Source organism: Mus musculus, chromosome 7, assembly GCF_000001635.26.
Source record: "Mus musculus strain C57BL/6J chromosome 7, GRCm38.p6 C57BL/6J".
Lineage (NCBI taxonomy): Eukaryota > Metazoa > Chordata > Mammalia > Rodentia > Muridae > Mus > Mus musculus.
Window position 1 is genome coordinate 100,186,718 of NC_000073.6, and position 13,348 is coordinate 100,200,065.

Genomic DNA, 13,348 nt, shown 5'->3' on the forward strand with positions numbered 1-13,348 from the left:
CCTTGAGACAGGAAAGCCAACTGCTTCTCTATTAGTGCACAGGCTACTCCTGCAGAGGACCCAGGGTTGGTTCCTAGCTCTCGTGTAATGGCTCACAACCATCCAGTGTCCTCTTCTGGCCTCTGAGGGCACCAGGCATGCATATGACACACAGACATACATGCAGGCAAACATCCACAAACACAAACCAGAAATAAATAAATCTTTACAAAACAGTAAAATAAATGATTCCGTGTTCCTTGAAAGCTCAAAAGAGCACATCTTGCCATGAGCAGTCATGTTGGATCTCTGAAAACGTATTCTGGGCCCATGTTCTGAGCTCTTCTTCATCTCTTCTTGAGAGGGAAGAGGTGACTTCCTTAAGGACATCAGACAAGGCAAGACAACAGACTCTGAAGTCTACAGCCAATGGGATTTTAGAGGTTATCCACCCTAAAAATCCAAGTAAAATGTTCACTGCTATCAAATAAGGTAAGAAGCGGTCAGGTGAAGAAAGCTGTGTCTTTGAGAAATAAGATTAACTTGTTCAGCAGTGGTCAGAGAATGGTAGGACAGAACTGAGCTTTGAATTGTAGAAGAAAGCAGCAGACTGAATGGAGAAAGTAAGACAAGGGGAGCTTGGAGCAGAGGCATTCAGACACACTATTCTTGGAACCTGGAGAGAAGGAAGAAAACTGGCCCGTGCGGTTGCTCTATGACTCCAGTGTCCACGTTTGTGGAGGAGGCTCAGCACACACACTCAGCAGGATAATTCCAGTTCCTTTACTTGCAAGTTACAGAAACCCGATGTATATTAACACGAGCGCAGGGGAGACTAAGAATACAGCCTAGCTCATGGCTCAAACAGGCCCTGCAGAGATGAAGCAGCTCGAGGGACCTCAGGACCAGGAACTATGAATTCACAAAGAAGGAATGCTGTATGTCTCACTACTGAGGGTCTGATTAAACAAAATTCTAGAACTCTAAGGCGTAGATGTAGCATCCTAATATGCTCTGATGAAGGCATTCCTCTCAGCTCTCTGTCAAACTGACCCCAGAGGTAGCTGTCGCATGATAGTGAGACATCACTCAGCCCACCAGATCGCTGTCTGCATTCGTTCTGCCCTCTGCTGGCCAAATCTCAGAACATCATCTTGACTCTCAAAGCAAAATTTGAGACTCATTTATGGACCAGATATATTTATTGCGTACATACTATACTGTAAGCGTTGCCAAAACATGATGTCATGCATAAGTTAGCAAGCAATCCATGAGGGCATCTGCATTATAGCAGACACCGGCCTATGGATTTACATGTCTTTAATTCAGGTGTTAATGTCTCACAATAGTATAACATAGTAGGTATTCCCTATAATTGTTTCAAAAAAGCTCACTTATGCTTGACCAAGTGTCTTCAGAACAAACCACTTAATCATGCCCGTGGCATGCACAGGCCAAATCTGAGATTCCCCAGGACTAATTGAGAAAGTCATTTTGAGAGCAAAGGGTTGAGACCAGTGATGTTAGAAGGAGACCCCAAGACAGATGTTTCCTGGTGAGGGATGCTTGGCAGGAAAACCATGCAAGGGACAGAATGAACTGCACAGGGGAGGGAAAGAGCCTAACAAAGCGCATCTCAGGGTGTGCCTAGCCTTGGTCTGATGCACAGGGAACTGTCATACGTGGCTGGGACACAAAGTATCTGCAAAATATACACTCTTTTGAGGTAAGGGGACCCGTTAGTTCATCATCGTAAGTCATGCAGCTCAAATGGGAAGACTAGAGGAGGAGGTGAGGGGGTTCTGGTCAGAGGAGGAAAGTTCTGTGGAGAGGGCCGGCAGCCATGAGCTACTGCAGGAGAGCACAGTGAGAAACAAGCTCACCGGGATGTGCTCTTGGTTGAATTAGCAACAGGGTAGTTCCTAGGGAAGGGTCTAATGTTTGCTGCTGAGTTAGTTCTACCTTTTGTGGCTTCCCTTTTTTACCATGTTAGGCCTGCTGGCGATTAGAGAGATACTCCCTCCAACACCCAAGCATGCTCACATTTGCTTGAGGACCAGTCTCTGGGGAAGGGGCAACGCTAAGCTGATGACATAACCACTCCCCAAAGATGAAGAGTTTTCACCAGCATCCATCACAGCTGTGCTAGCTGGGAAACAGGAGCAGAGTGTCCCATCTTAAAGGAGTCTTCAAGTTTCAGAGACAAGATGGAGATTGGGTGGGATGGTTCATGTTTGCCATCTTAGCACTTGGGAGGTAAGGTAGGAGGATCAGGAGTTCAAGACCATCCACAGCTGCTTAGTAAGTTCAAAGTCACCTTAGGTTACAATAACAGGGGTAAGGGGAAGGACACATGAAATAAAAAACAAAAGTATAATAGCACTAACTAGAAGCATAGAAAGTAGGAGAGACAGATAATAATGTGAAGGTCAAAAGAGGAAAAGGAGCTGGGCGGGAGTGGCACATGCCTTTACTCCTTTATTCTGCACTCAGGAGGCAGAGGAAGATGTAGCTCTGTGAGTTCGAGGCCAGCCTGATCCACAGAGTGAGTTCTAGGAGAGCCAGGGCTACACAGAGAAACCCTGTCTTGAAAAATAAACAAAATACAAAAAAGAGGAGAAAGGATGCCTGTGAGAGAAAGGATGCTCTCAGGGAAGCTCTTGCCTTTGAAAGAGGCTGGGCTTGGCTGCAGGTATTTGCAATCTCAGCACCTGGGGAGGGGAGACAAGTAGATCCCCAGGATTCAATGGCCATCTAGTCTAGCCTCCTTGGAAAGCACCAGGCCAATAAGAGATTGTATCTAATAAAACAAGAAAGCTGAAAAACAGCAGCCAGAATTACCCTCTGGCCTCCAGCTGCACATACACAAATATGTACATGCATATACCAAAGAAGGAGGAAAAGGAAGTATTTGTGGATGGTTCTGGAAGTTGAGGTTAAAGAATTAGAAAGACTTGATTAGGAGGTGCAATCGAGTATGGTCCACCGGTGGTAACCAGAGTAGGCTGATGGTGCTGCTGCAGTCTGTTGTTCGGTGACATCCAGTGACTCCAGCCAGCTTTAACATGTATTCCTCAGAGTCTTTCTGTTGTTGATTTTGTGCTCAGTGAGGAGAAACAGAGAATAGGAGTCCAGGGCCAGAGGTTTACTCTAAAACACACATGGCAAAAAGCTGCATACATTTCTTTTGCTTAGACCCTTTTACAAGGACTTATCCTCCAACAGGCTGCAAGGGAAGCTGATACAGGAGGTCTGTCTGGCTACTCATGTCCCAGCCACTGTCGACTACTTTTGAATAGGCGAGCATACGTTGGTGGACAGCTAGTAGTCTTGAGTCCACCCTTCTTTCTCAGACACAACTGGTCAAAATCAAAACACTTATAACGTTGCCAGAAGGAAGAAATGTTGCCACTTTAATTGGAGCTTCTCAGATGGCAATTATGGAACCCTTAGGAACATAAATAAATCTGTCTTGTGAATGGGACTTTGAGATGTTTGATCTCCCCCTGACCCTCACAATGGCACCAATGAGTCTGGTCTCTGTTCTCATTGGGATCGTAATATTAACATATCAGTGTAAGCCCAGGAGGCACAGACAAAGCAAGGCTTTCAGAGCCAGCCCTTTATGGAAAAAGATTATTCTTTCAAGTGCTCCTGAGGATCCTGAACATGATCTGCCTGATGAAATCAGAGAAGACGTTTGTAGCAGTGGCTAACTCGTGACAGAGAGTAAGCTCCTGGGGGGTAAAGGAATCAGAGGTTAGTCAAGAGGAAAGAAGCGGGTATGTGATGAACAACTGCATCCTTTGGTACACACTGCTGTGAGTCAAGGGATGCCTCTTCCTGGGGGACCCTGACAACCAGTGATGAACTAATAAGATGGTCTAACCCCATCACCTTAGCTTGGGATAGCTCCGAGCAGCCATGTCAGTTCCAGAACTCCAGGGTCAGCCATGATTTCCATCACAACCATACTGAGTTAGCTTTTGTCATCTGCTCACTCCTGCATCCTTACTTCTTTACCCCCATCTTCCCAAAGTGTTCCCCCCCAAATCTTCTGTATACAATTCTCCATTTCCAAGGAGTCAATGTCTGCTCAAGAACCACATTAACACTGAGCAGATTCCAAAGTTGTTGTCCATTAGATCAGAGGAATGGGGTGATAATAGTGAAGGAGGCAGTTACTGGTTCCAGCAAACAAAAATAAAACAAACAAACAAAAAAAGAGACTAGCAATGCAGCGCTGACTAGAAAGAAGTAGCCGCTAGATGGCGCAGCCCCATAGAGCAGCGCTTCCTTCACAGTGTAGAATATTGCCTTAGATATGGCAGACACTCAACACTCTAAGAAGGGGGGAAGTGTTGGCTCATCATTTATGTCCTTGTTTTTCTATTTACATATTCTAGGAACACAAGTGTCATAACCTGTTTCAACACCTTAATACCACACCCTCTGTGCCATAACATATTCTCAACTGATCTCTACACGCGATCCCCCAAGTCTGTTTTGTTTTTCTACCTGCCACAGTCGTTGTTGCCACGGGGATACTAATGATTGGAACATGCGGAATTCCAAACAGTTGCTATGATTCTCACCTAAAAACTGAAGAGAATGAGTAATAAATCCATGGCACCCTCCCTCTTCCCCCTCCCCTCTGTTTTCCTATCTGACATAATAGCATTGGTTGTGAAATATAATGTCTCAGGGAAAGTAGTCATGGAAACCGGCAAAGAAGATGAAGAGTTTGAGAAAGACGCATAACTCAGTCAATCAATCAATTCTCTTGTTCTGGAGTTAATAAAAAGAAATATTTTCTACTTGGAAAAACATTTAGTCTTTTGAAGGTTAGAGGGTTTTCCTTACCTCAGGGGGAACATACTTGGAAGTGTCTTTTTCCATTGTATAAACTTCTAAAGAAGAGTTTGTTTGTCTAGGGGAGGAACCCTTCAAGAATTACACGGAAGAGAGATGGGTTCTACAAAACTAGGAAGATGAATGGGTAATGGGGAACTGTGTTTGGCCCCTCCCAGTCTCTCTGGCAGTGATGACTGCAAAGTCATCCCCAAAGAATAGACACCAAGCCTCAGGGTTGGTTCTTATTCTGTCAGGTCCATACCTGCTTGGACAATGAGTATCTTCAATGTAACTTCAGTGGACCAAAGACAGTCCTCCAGGTTTTCCATGGTTTCCAGTGTTCCAAGGTCTCTCACTCTCTGCATCATGTCTGGCCGATGGATCTCTGTATTTGTTCTCATCTGCTGCAGAAGGAAGTCTCTCTGGTGAGAGCTAAATGAGGCACTGATCTATGAGTATAGAGAAATATCATTAAGGAGTCATTTTATTGCCATGCTTTGGTTTGGCTTGGGTTTTTTGTTTTTGTTTTAGAACAGTAGTTTTTTGTTTACCACTAATTCCCTGGGCTAGTCTCGGGTTCTTGGTTACCCAAGCAGTGTCAGATATGGGTTCTATTTTGTGGTGTGGGTCTTAAGTCAAATCAGCTATTGATTGGCTACTCCCACAAGCTTTGTACCACCATTGCCCTAGCATATCTTACAGGTAAGACACCACGGTAGATAAAAAGTCTGTGGCTGGGCTGGTGTTTGCATTTCTCTTTTGGTAGTGGGCAGAATAGCTTCGTGTACCAAAGACGCTAGAACATAGAATGTAAGCAGGAACTCACCTGGGTGGTTTGTTTTCGTGATATCTAGTTTCTTGAGTTCTTTATATTTTGGATATTAGCCCTCTAATGGATGTATAGTTGGAGAAACGTTTCCCTATTCTGTAGGCTGCCACTTTGTCTGAATGACGGTGTCCTTTGCTTTCCAGAAGCCTCTCAGTATTATGAGACCCCATTTATTAGTTGTTGATTTTAGTGCCTGTGTTAATGGTGTTATGTTCAGAAAGTCTTTTCTTTTGCTAAGGAGTTCAAGGTTATTGCCCAGTTTCTCTTCTATAAGGTTCAGTGTATTCAGTTTTATGCTGAGGTCTTTGGTCCATTTGGAGTTGAGTTCTGTGCAGGGTGGTAAGTATGGATCTATTTGGATTTTTCTATATGCAGCTGTGCAGTTTGTCCAGCACCATTTGTTGAAGATTCTGTCTTTTTTCCAGTGTGTATTTCTGGCTTCTTTATCAAGAATCTGGTGTGCATAGGTGTGTAGATTTATGTGTAGGTCTTCAATTAGATTCCATTTAACAGCATGTCTGCTTTTGTGCCAATACCATATGTAATTGTTATTACTATAGATCTCTAGTCCAGCTTTGAAATTGAGAGTGTTGATTCTGACTTTTGGCTACTTTATTGGGTTCTTTTTCTTACCACCCCTTTTCACCCTTCCAACCCCTCAACACTAGGTAGGAAAGAAAGAAGGCTAGAGGGAAAAGGAAGTTCAATCTTGTTAGATTACTTCCTGCTGATTGGGGGCATTGATTTCCTTGGGGCAAGTCCAATCTTCCAAGTCAGGATATACAATTTCTTCTCTATTTCTTTGCTTACGACCACTTGACAAACCACAGCAGCAGGAGAATTTGCAGCCACCTCAGCCTCTTGAGACTCTGGCATTTTTATACCCTCTGAAAAGTGCCAGAATTCCAAGCATAAGCTATCTTTAGTTGGCAAAACCACATCCCTGTCAGAGCATGAGACAAATCATGGCTGCTATGAACAATCTGAAGCATCCTCATATCCCACATCTTGGATTAAAACAAAAATGTAATCACATAACATTTTTGTGTTTTTAAAGAAACCAAAATTCTCACTACAGGTAATAACTCCAGCAGTTCTTTTAGTCTTCAGGTTTGCTTTAGCTATGCTGGGTTTTTGTTTTTCCACGTGAAGCTGAAAATTGTCCTTTTAAGATCTCTGAAGAATTGTATTGAAATTTTGATGGGGATTGCGTTGACTTTGAAGATTCTTTTTTGGTAGGATGGCTATTTTACTATATTAATCCTACTGATCCATGAGCATGGGAGATCTTTCCACCTTCTGATATATTTTTCAATGTTTTAGAAAGTTTTTATCCTACAAATATTTTGCTTATTTGGTTGGAGTTGCCACAAGATATATATATAAACAAGCCTCAAATAATATATATATATATACTATTTGAGGCTTGTTTCCCTGATTTCTTTCTCAGTCCATTTGTCATTTGTACATAGGAGGGCTACTGATTTTTGTGAGTTAATTATCTATCCAGCTACTTTTCTGAAAAGTGTTTATCAGTTGTAAAAGTTTCCCAGTGGAATTTTTAGAGTCCTGTATATATATATACTACCACATCACCTGCAAATAAAGATGCATTGCCTTCTTTCCAATTTGCATCCCCTGGATTCCCTTCAGTTGTCTTATAGCTCTAGTTAAGACTTAAAGTACTATATTAAGTAAATAAAGAATTGATTAATGTTCCTTCTGTTTCTATTTTGTGGGATAATTTGAGGAATATTAGTATTAACTCTTCTCTGAAAGTCTGGTAGAATTCTGTGCTAAAACCATCTAACCCTGGGCTTTTGATGTTGTTATTGTGAGACTTTTAATGACTATTTCTATTTCATTAGGAGTTATAGGTCTGTTTAAGTTTCTTATCTGATCTTGATTTAACTTTGATAAGGGATGTATATTGAGAAAATTATCCATTTCTTTTAAATTCTCAATTTGCTTGAATACAGATTTTTTTTTTTAACCAAAGACCTCAAGATTCTCTGGATTTCTTCAGTGTCTGTTACTATGTCCCTTTTTCATCTCTGATTATGTTAATTTGTACAGTCTCTCTCTGCCTTTTAGTTAATTCGAGTAAGGGCTTGATAATCTTATTGGTTTTCTCAAAGAACCAACTCTGTTTTGATTCCTTGTATTTGTTTGTCTCTGTTTTATTAATTTCAGCCCTAAGTTTGATTATTTCTTGTTGCCTATTCCTTTTGGGTGTGACTTCTTCTTGTTCAAGAGCTTTTGGTGTGCTGTTATATTACTAATATGAGAACTCTACAACCTTTTTATGTAGGTGCTTAGTGCTATGAATTTGCCTCCTTGAACTGCCTTCATTGTGTCCTATAAGTTGTGTATTCATTTTCATTCAGTTCTAGCAAGTCTTTTATTTTTCTTTATTTCTGCCTTGACCTATTTTTCAGTAAGTAGTCAGTAGTTCAGTTTCTGTGAGTTTGTAAACTTTCTGTTGTTGTTAAAGTTTCTGTTGCAACTTTACTCTTTGGTGGTCAGATAGAATGCAAGATGTTATTTTAATTTTCTTGTATCTGTTGAGACTTGCTTTATGTCTGAGTATGTGATCAGTTTTGGGGAAAGTTCTGGGAGTTGCTGAGAAGGTATACTCATTTGTGTTTGGGTGAAGTGTTCTGTAAATATCTGTTGGGTACATTTGCTTTATAGCGTCAATTATCTCCAGCATTTCTCTGTTTGTTTTTTGTTTGTTTGTTTGTTTGTTTGTTTGGTTGGTTGGTTTTTTCTGGATGACCTGACCATTGGTGAGAGTGGGGCATTGTCTAATCTTCAGAATTTCTCTGTTTAGTTTTTTGCTGGATGACCTGTCTATTGGTGAGAGTGGGTGGGGCATTGAAGTTTCCTACTATCAGTGTGTGAGGTTAATGTAGCCATGTCTCTTTCACAGACTTGAGTGCCCCTGGGTTTGATGCATAGATGTTAAGAATTATAATGTCCTCTTGGTGGATTTTTCCTTTGATGAATATTCTTTGTATCTTTTTTTTTTATCTCTTCTGATTAGTTGTAGTTTGAAGTCTGTTTTGGAAGATATTAAAATGGCTACACTAGCTTGCCTCCCATTTGCTTGGAATATGGTTTTCCATCCTTTTGTTTTGAGTTGATTTATATCCTTGATAGTAAGATGTGCTTCTTGCACAGAGCAGGACAGATCTTACTTTTGGATTTGTTCTATTAGCCTGTGTCTTTTTATTGGATGAATTGAAGCTATTGATGTTGAGAGATATCAATGAACAGTGTTTGTTGAGTCCTGATATTTTCTTGGTGTTGTGGTGGTGGTAAGTGTGTGTGTGTGTGTTTCTTCTCTTTTGATTTCCTGGTCCAGGATTACTTATTCCTTTTGTTTTCTTTGGTGTGCTTAACATTGTTAAGTTGGAGTTTTCCTTCTAACACCCCATGGATAGAATTGCTGGATTTGTGGATAGAATTGCTTTTTTTTTTTTAAATCATGGAATGTCTTATTTTCTCCATTTATTCTGATTAAAAGTTTTTCTAGGTATAGTATTCTGGGATGGCATCTATGGTCTCTTAGAGGTTGTAGTTCATCCTTCTGACTTTTAGAGTTTCCATTAAGAAGTCAGGTTTATTTATTCTAATAGATCTATCCTTGTATGTTACTTGGTCTTTTTCCCTTGCAACTTTTAATATTCTTCCTTTGTTCTGTGGGTTTAGTGTTTTAGCTATCATTTACTATGGGAGTTTCCTTTTCTGGTCCAATTTACTTGGTGTTCTGTATGCTCCTTGCATTTTGATAGGCTTCTTCTCCTTTAGGTTAGGGAAATACTTCTTTCTTTTCTTTTCTTTGTTAAGTTTTCCAGTAATAAAATTTTATTCAACTTGATGTCAGATGTATAAATTAAAACAGCAAATGACACAGAATTTTTTTTTTCCAGTTGGAGTTACAAGACAGGAGAGAGAAGTGGCACTTTGGTATGCCATCTGGCTGTCAGAATTGAAAGCACACCCCTGGGAGAGCTACTATGCACGAAGCCAAGCAAGGCATTAAACATCATTTAAGAACACTATATGGAGGGCACTGAGAGAATGCACTTGAATATCACTGAGGGAATGATTGAATATGTTACATACAGTTTGTTCACACTAGAAAATGCAACATAGGCATTGAAAGGAATGCTGATAGGAATACTGTTGATAAAATGAACCCATATAAAAAAAATATCTCCTTGATAATACATGCATGATTATATCTATACAGGAAATACAAGAATACACCCTTATCTGTTGGTATTGAGACTCGGGGCAAATTCTCTTAAAAGACCCCTTTAATTTTGAATATCCTATTTTCCAGTTAAGAACAAATAAATAATTACATAACAAAAATACTCGGTTTCAGATCTGAAAGTTGACAGCTCAAGAGACAGTGGTTAAAAGTGACAACCACTGCCGGGCGTGGTGGCGCAGCTGGGCGTGGTGGCGCACACCTTTAATCCCAGCACTCAGGAGGCAGAGGCAGGCGGATTTCTGAGTTCAAGGCCAGCCTGGTCTACAAAGTGAGTTCCAGGACAGCTGGGGCTATACAGAGAAACCCTGTCTCGGAAAAAAAAAAAAAGTGACAACCACCTATAGAAAATTGAACAAAGGACTAGCTGGTAGATTTAGAGTTTAAACTAGAGCTAGGCAGAAGACTTTGCATAATGATATGAGGACACACAGTGAAGGAAGTATACATATATATGTACAGTTCAGCTGTGCCAGCGTGCTGATCTTAGATGGCACAGCATCATGCTTAGATGCTGCATACTTGTTCTTGACAGTCATGTGCTTTGTAAGGCCACGGTTCACCATGACTCTATTCTTAGCCAGGTGCTGCATAAGAGGAAGCAGGGATTTTTCAGTGTAGGATAGGTAGTGCTGCAGAGTTGGTGTCCATTCACCGTTGTCAAGACTTTCCAGTGCTAAGCAAAAGGCTCCAGCTGCAATTTGAGGAGGAGCAAAATGCGCCATGTCCAGCAGAGAGAGCGCCATGAGGTATTTGGCCAAAGTGTGCTGCTCAGCGTCAACCTCTCCAATTTTAGATGCTCTACGGAGGAAGTGCAGAGGCAGAGGGCGACCCAGACTGAAGTTCAGAACTCTCAGAATCTTCATCTCAGAATTCTCTCCATCTGTCTGATCTGGTGCTTAGCTAAGGGTTGTTAGTCCCAAATGTGAAGTCACCTATTTCTGGAGGGTGCATCTCCTCATAGTTGCTTGCAATAAACATGGCAGTTACACCAACCAGCTGCAGCATCTTCTTGGGCACACAACTGTTCTGTACGAACCGATCAGTCATGGACAAGGTCATGTACATGGTCTCCTGCAGCAGCCTAAATTTCATCTGAACCTGTATTAGCCAGTCAATTAAGATGGCTCTCATGTTTCCAGTGACTTCACGGCCCTGTAGGTATTTTGGCCTAACTGACTGCTCTTCCTCCAGTTGTCTGAGATACGCATAGATATCGTTCACATATTCACTACAGAGGTTTGGATCAGCTCCATCATCATCATCTGCATCCACATCACTCACTGCAAGAATTACATCAGAGAAAGCCTGACACAGATATTCTTCTGCAGGTGCACATTCAAATGTTTCCACTGGGCTTGGAGAGGGATTATCAACCAAAACAGGTTCAGGTTCAGGTCCAGTTCAAGTTCAGGTCCAGGCTCAGCCAGTTTCACCTCTGGCACCTTCTCCACAGGTTTTGGTAGGACTTTAACAGTACCTAATGTTTTCGCTTCCTTTTTCAGAGGCACTCTTGCCTGCACCTGTTGCTGACTTTAGTACCAATGTCTCCAAGAGCAGTTCTCCATCTCAGTCTGGGCTTGGAGGCAGCAGCAATGGCCACAGGCACACGCTTGGCGCCGGCCATACTGATCCTGGCCTTATTTTCTGTGTTAACTTTTGTGTTCCGAGTGCCCCTGAGTGCCATGGCTCCTCCTGAAGCAGAGGTTCGCCGATCAGAGAAGACCCCCTAATCTCTGGCTGCCCACAGTAGAACAGTAACAGCCATTCCTCCACAACACACAGGGAGGAGTCTGCTGGGCCTGGCTTTAGGGAAGTTTTCTTCTATAATTTTGTTGTCTGTTATTTTCTGTGCCATTAACTTGAGTCTCTTCTCCTTCCTCTGTTCTTATTCTTCTTAGATTTGGTCTTTCATAGTGTCCCAGATTTTATGAATATTTTGTGCCAGATTTTTTTTAAAGATTTAATATTTTCTTTAATTGAGGTATTCATTTCTTCTATTGTGTCTTAGTGACTGAGATCTTTCTTCCATCTCTTGTATTCCTTTGGCAAAACTTGTCTCTGAGGTTTCTGTTCTGGTTCCTAAATTTTTTATTTCCAGAGTTCCCTGAGTTTGGGTTTTCTTTATAAATAGTTCCACTTTCTTCCACTGTTTGATTTTCATAAATTTCTTTAAGGACTTTAATTTCCTCTTTAAGGCCATCTATTATGTTCATAAAGGCTATTCTAAGGTCCTTCTCTTGTGCTTCAGCTATGTTGAAATATTCAAGGCCTGTTGTGGCAGGGTTGCTAGACTCTAGTGAGGTCATGTCATCCAGGCTGTTATTGTATTTTACAACGGTGTCAGGCATTTGTGGTGGGGAAGATTTTAATTGTAGGTGCTGATACCTGGTCTTGGCTTCGCTGGGTAGGCGTTTTGTTCCTTGGATTCTGTTGCCCTTTCTGGTTCTTAGGAGAGTGTGGTGGCTGTGTGTTGCCTGGAAGGATTTTCTGGGGTCCTGATAGGTATGGCCACTGCTGGTTTCAGGTAAAATGTGTTCCTAGGTATTAGGAGTTGATACTTAGGAATGGAGGATGGGTGGGGGAGGGGGTGTTGATGGGGTCCACAGAAGGGAAGAAAGCCGGGGTGTTTTCTCAGGATCTGCTTAGACCCCTGGGAGTGGGGGTAGAGTGAGGAAAGGCCTCAGCAGGTGGTCTGCTACTGAGCTGAGGGTGGGAGCAGGGGATTGGATTTAGACGAACTGGAAGGAGTGGTAGCTAGCCCACCTGTTCTGTCTGTCTGGTTTTTAAGTGAAGAAGTGTAATGTTCTTGTACTGGTTACCAGCAAATCAAATAATTTACAGTAGTTGAAGTTCTAAGCTCATAACAGGAAATCTTGTTTGGCTACATCAATAAAGCCCAGTAGTGGCCTATTAAGGGATTAAAATGTATTAGGCATCACACTGTTTTGTTTAATCCTCACAACATACCTCTGAGGAAACACCAAGACTCACAGTAGTTAATTGGGCTGACCAAGGTCACATGTTAGTAAATGATGTGTGCTCTGGCACTTCTAGAGCCATCAGTCTTTGATGTTTAGTCTATTATTTGTTAATTCACTTGACCACTATATAATCTGACAGCAAATGGGATCAATAAAACTATTTTTTTCCAACAGATCCACAGATCTAGTTGTCTACAGAACAAAAGGTTCTTAGAATTGTAGAATGTTTTCGCTGGCAGCTGGCATAGTGGGAGAGCAGAGGCTTTAGAGACAGAGGCACTGAACTAGAATACCAGGCTCTGCTAATCATTTCTTATGTGACCTTAAGCAATTTATTTAACCAGTCAGCTTCTCAACCTCCATATCCAGAGGCTGCAAATATATACATACATTTTTATTAAACTGATGTAAATATTAGAT

At 41.5% G+C, this 13,348-nt stretch overlaps 1 long non-coding RNA gene and 1 pseudogene across 1 annotated transcript; both read right to left on the reverse strand.

Annotated features, from left to right (window-relative positions):
• Nucleotides 1-2,543: 2,543 nt before the first annotated feature.
• On the reverse strand, nt 2,544-5,949 carry Gm45994. The gene is made up of 3 exons (XR_001778232.1): nt 5,660-5,949; nt 5,096-5,282; nt 2,544-3,716 (listed from the first exon to the last, which is right to left on the reverse strand). It is a non-coding gene; the product is annotated as a predicted gene, 45994 (long non-coding RNA).
• Nucleotides 10,394-11,631, reverse strand: Gm7067 (predicted gene 7067; annotated as a pseudogene).